Source organism: Capsicum annuum, chromosome 7 (assembly GCF_002878395.1).
Source record: "Capsicum annuum cultivar UCD-10X-F1 chromosome 7, UCD10Xv1.1, whole genome shotgun sequence".
Taxonomy (NCBI): domain Eukaryota; kingdom Viridiplantae; phylum Streptophyta; class Magnoliopsida; order Solanales; family Solanaceae; genus Capsicum; species Capsicum annuum.
In genome coordinates, this window is record NC_061117.1 from 63,085,083 (window position 1) to 63,091,082 (window position 6,000).

The following is a 6,000-nucleotide window of genomic DNA, read 5'->3' on the forward strand; positions in this document are numbered from 1 at the left end:
TACTTGATATACTTGATTCTTATTGGGTACCTGAATAGACTAGTGTTATCTAGTCAAAATTTTATTTTATTATGATATTATTCGGTGGCTTGAGTAAATATACACCGATCTGATGATTTCTTTCTTTAGCGCAGTAAGGATGATTATGTTCCCTCTTGGTTAGCTGTATTATATTAATTCAGGGATGTATTGTAATATCAAAAGACAGGTTGACATTTTATGTCTTTGTTATGACCTAGAGTTGACAATTTATTTATATGGCCTATTAATGAGTTTGAGATCCTTAGACTAGCCTCATGGGTTGTGAGGGCTATTATTTTGTCTATCTCTTTTTATATAGCCCATTCGTGAGATTGGCCAGTTTGAGGTACATTCTTTGTATGTGAATACTTCCTTCGACCAATAGCGATTTTGATATTGATGTTGAGATGTCATGGATTCATCTTTAAGATTTGTTGGGTTCACTCCATTGTGATGCTTTCTGTTTGTTATTGATGTGGAGATGGATGCTCCTTTTTTGAAATATGGTTTTCCTTAAGTAGAGTTAGAGAGTTAGAGGAAGGTGGCCTTTCTTATGATCACTTCCTCAATTGGCAAATTTGAAATTCCTTATCTCGAGCTATTAATTTTCTGGTAGTGGTCTTAGATTGACCTTTATTTTAAGATTGGTAGTTTTCTTCTTTGACGATGAGATCATGGGGTGAATTTAGGAAATCCCCATTTCAGAGTTTATTTTGCCTAATGAGGCTTAGTGGAGTGTTTATCCTTGGTGACATATACCTGCAACTATTCTTTTCCTAGATTGAGTATTGGATTGGTTATATTTCGGCTTAAGTTGCATTTTTTGCATTGCTAGAGCTTTTGCCACACCTGGTGCAGTTTTCAACCTTGGGAAGTTTTTGAGTATGTTTGGATAGTTTATGCCCTCTAGCGGATATGGAGTGAGTTATATGCATTTTAAGCTAGTGTGTAATGCCCCGAATCTAGTACTCGGAACGCTACACGGTGCTCATGACCCTGGAGGACCACAAGCTAACCCATGACTGATATCTGTAACTGAGCACTTAATAATATACTGTAAATATGCAGAATATAAGCTGTTATTCCATATGGTCCAAAACTAAACTAATACTGAATATAAAACAATGTCCGTAATGGGGTATAACAATACCCAAAACTGAAATAAATGGTCTAAAACATGATATAGTCTGAAAGCCTCTAAACTATCTAAAATCTGTGGAGTTGAAGGGACATGTCCCCAACTAACTCCGAACTACTAAAATAATAAAGTTAATAAAATAATCATGCCATCCTCGAATGATGAAGACTCACTGCTAGTCTGGCTGCTGAACGTCTGATCTACTAAGGATGCTTGGGGAGCTCATGCTTCTAAACCTTTGGTATAAAACACCATAGCGCAAATGCATCAGTACGATTGAATGTACTGGTATGCAAGTGAGGTAGGGTAAATGTAAAGGGTTCATATGCATGAACAATACTAATTAACTGTATACCTGAACATGAGAATACATGCATGAATACGTAACTGTAATTGAGGTCGTGATAGGACTGAATACTGAGTTTTAACTACTGAGTCTACTGACCACATTGATTTATTGATATCTGAGCTTACTAATAACTGATAACTGAAAGACTATTTTTGAAAGTCCTGATTATAAATAACTGATCTAAGTGTGATACAGAATAGATGACTCTATCTGACAGTCCTAATTCTGATGGAACTAACTGAGTTCCGTACTGAGCTGAGTGTCTGGGTTTAATAGTCCTGATATCTATAGAACTGAACTAAGTTCTATTACTGAGACTGAATCTGAAATAGAGACTGTAGGAGGTAATCATCTAACCGACATGCCCCGAATCTAAACTGGTGGGGTCCAACTTGTAACCCCAGCTGGAAGGGTATCAGTACCATGCCATGGGTAAAGACAAGCTGTGAGTAAACTCTCTCTGACAAGGAGCTCTTCCGTCAACCCCTCCTATAAGAAAAAACTCAAATGAGATGTATAGTCCCTAGATTCGTAGGGGTACATCTCAACCAATGCTGGCTATGTAGTTCTAGAATGCAGGGATTGCTATAAAGGATCATACCATCTACTGGCTGACAGTGTGTGTCTGATATACAAGCAGATGCTAACACATTTAAGGCTTTTAGCTGAGAATAATTGTAAAATCTTAAGCAAATTTTGTCATTTTTGATTATTTTACTTTGATATTGTAGTAAAAGTCATGATGTAAGGGATATTTAATGAAATGGAAGCAAAAGAGATGAAAATTGATGCAAAAGAACTAGAAGTGTGGCTAACGACATTCCTGATAAGTCGTCATCCTTGAGATAAGTTATCCAAAATCACGTTAGGTGTTGTACTGTTAGAAGAATTAAAGTGAAACTGTGACAACATTTCTGATATGTCATCACAACTATCATAAGGTGTCAGAGTTGCCGTCAAATGTAGGCAGAGAATCAAATTTTGAATAAAGAAGTGACGACATTTCTGATATGTCGTCACGTATCTGATAAGTCGTCAAGCTTTGACGTCAGTTAAAGAAGAAGATGCCAAGAATGCTGGAGGGCCTGACGACATTCCTGGTAAGTCATCAGGGCCCTAAAACGCCGTCACAAATACTATCACCTATTTTGAAGGATTTGCTGAACATTGTGATTTTATTTCCTTATTCAGGATTAACTATAAAAAGCATTGTTTAGGGTTTTTCTAGTCGTTGTCACTTGAGTTTTAAGAGGCATATTTTGATATTTTCTCTCTTTACTTCTTGACTTTAACAACAACTATTTTTTGAGAGATTATTATAAATATATTGGGATTTTTCCTTTGTGATCTAATCTGCGATTTACTAGTTATTATTCATCTCTGTAAGTTTATCTTTCAAATCATAAATTCAATTATGTGTTTCGTTCGTTACATCATGAGTGACTAAACTCCATTAACCTGAGTTATGGGATCTAGGGTTAGGTCTTGATGAGGTGCTAAGTATTCAAAATTTGAAAGGTGGTAGGATTTCTTGATAATTCTGAAGTTTTAATTAACGTCTGTTGGTTGTAAACAGTAGACACACCTTCTTTGATTTACTTGAGAAAGAAATCAAATATAGTAGGAAGTGAATTATCAACAGGGACTCAGAAATACTTCGTTTAATAATCAGCGCTGTAACAAGGTTGGTTAACCTGAGGTAAAATCTGGGCAGTAAATAGAAATTCCCTGAGTCTGAGAAGATTAGGGAATTAAACGCTTGAGTAGGTCGAGAGATATTTAAGCATAAAATCAATAAAGATAGCTTGTTATCCTATCCACCGTGAGAGTCTTAAACTACTTTTACCAACTGTCATGTACCAGAAGCCCTAGTGAACATAATTCTAGTTATTTCATAAACTCTGGATTTACAAACACCGAAAGTAAAGTGACCAACAATTATTTGCTCATCATCAAAAACCTCCATTTTATCTTTTCGTATCATTTGTTTGAATTTAACTTGTATCTTTAGTTACAAACTAGTTTAATTGCCACTCACATTGTTCCTTGTGGATTCGACCCCGACTCTAAAGTTGGGTAAATATATTAACGACGACCGCCTTGTACTAAATTGATGTGTAAGTTGAGCGTTATAAAAAATAGCGCTGGTGCCGGGGAACAATTTGGCGTATTGAGTTGGTTTGGAAGTTTAGCCTACTTGCTTGAATTCAAACTTGTAAATATTTGTCTTTAGTTTTCTTTTATTTCTTGTGTTAGGTAGAATTTTCTTTTAGTTTACTTATTACTATGTAATTGTGGAATGAACATGAGCTTAGTGGTTGGAAATCTTTTCTTGATGATCCTTGTCCATGTTGTGATTGACCTCACTTTTGGTAAGATTGTAGATATACTCCCCGAAGAGAGATATTTGCACCATCTCCATCCTACCGGGAGTATGATTGATTTTTATGTGGTGGTCAAGATGGACATTGGAGTGATTGACCAAATGCCCCCTCCCTCCGTTGTGCTAACCGAAATTCTAGTTTTTCTTTTGAGTTTGACAGGCTTTATGATCAAGAAAAGAAAGACTAAAGCACTGAAAAGAGTGGCATTGAAGCTATGTTTCAACGAATGTTGGATCTCCAAGAAGAAACATATGATATTGTATGTGATATGCATCAAGGCATAAGGCCAATCATTCCCGAGGAGATGGATATAGAGGTTAATATTTCAACTTTTCTACATTATACTTAGATGATATCTTATCTACGAAATCATTTAACATGATGGAAGAGTGTAAAGATGAGGAGCAAGAATCCTATGTTGATGGTGAGCTTGATGTTGAGGAACCCTTAGTGATTTCCCAACCAACCGAACCATTTATGAAAGAAGATGCCAAAGATGATGAAATGGTACTAGAGTCGAACAAAAAAATCAAGCACAACCCTTGTGGAGACCCTAGTCCATTTTGGAGTAAGGATACTAATAAGGATGCTATTCCGAAATTGAGGGTTAGTCCTCATTTGAATCACTTTTCAACATTATGCTTGGTGGATGTGATGAAAGTTGAATCACCCAAGTAAATGATGAATTTTTAAATTGAGGAGGACAATTCTTACATTTTGTAGTTTTTCCTTCGAAAAGGGTATAATACAACCCCAATCTTGAAGTCCAAGAAGCTTAAAGATCAATGTCATTTAGTGGCTTTTTAAGATTCTCACTATTTTCCAATGAGCCCACAAGAAAGTTCAATCCAAAATTGGGCAAGCGGTTCAAGTCTTCAAAGTGGCGTGATAGAACATTCCTTATCATGCCCTTACATTTGCCCAATGCACCTAAAAGATGTAAAGATCGAAAGATGGGCTGACAATTCAAATCGTCTAAGTGGAGGGATAAAATATGACTAAATATTATCGTGCGACGACACTAAATTAGGCACTTTTTGGGAGGCAACCCTAAGTATTTTATTGTTTGTATTCGTATTATGTGATTGACATCATATTTCTAACTCTCTCATCTTGGTTTAACGCATTGGGGACATTGCATGATTTTAAGTTGAGGGTGGAGCTAAGTATGGATGTTGATGTCCTCTTGGGGTTTTGTTGCCATGCCTATTTTCCCTGGAGTATTGTTCCTAGTAGAGCCGGCATGTTCAAGTGTATTGTGTTTGTTTTGTGATGTGTTGTGGTTAACTGGGGAAAAATAGGTATCTAGGACAGTTGACATATTTTTGTTGATTTTTCTTAGAATGATGAATACCTCTCCAATTGTCTATCTGGTAGCTGTGTGATGTGTATCTATAAGTGACTATTGTGAATCTTTTTATGGCATTATTACTAGGGACATGATAATCACTGCTAACAATTACATGAACCGAATGGGTAGTAGCTTGTGATGTACCTTTGTGCCATGTGTGTGTGAGATGCTATCTAGTTTCCGTTGTATGTTAAATCCAGAACTTTCCCGGTTGGTCTTGCCTTGGTTGTAGGATAGCGGTTAGGAAAGGATCATAGGCCGTTATTGATAGTAGTCCATTTTTAGCCTAAATGACCTTCCATGCGTGAATAATTTCCCTTGATCCTAATTTTGAGCCTGAATGCCTACTTTTTTATTATACCTATCACTATCCCATTTGTATCACAATGAACCTATTTTGACCCTGGTCCTCCTTCAACATTATGCACTTTTACTGAGGCAAATCGCCTAAGTTGTTGGTGGCTACCATAGGGGTGCGTGAAATAAAATGAGTATGAAGAAAGTTAGAATGAAAGAAAAGAATAAAAAGCTAGGAGCGGCGGAAAAAGAATAAGAACAGAAAAGTTGTGAAAAAAAAGAAATGATTATCAAAAATACCGTACCCATCCGGAGCATGTGTGATCAAGAAAAGAGAGAATTAAGTAAAGGTTGATAATTGAGACCCCAAAAAGAGTTTAGTGCCAAGGAGGCTTAGTCAATTTAAATATCCTTGCGTATCATACCAGCCACAAGCCTATGTTACAAAGCCAAAGAAAAG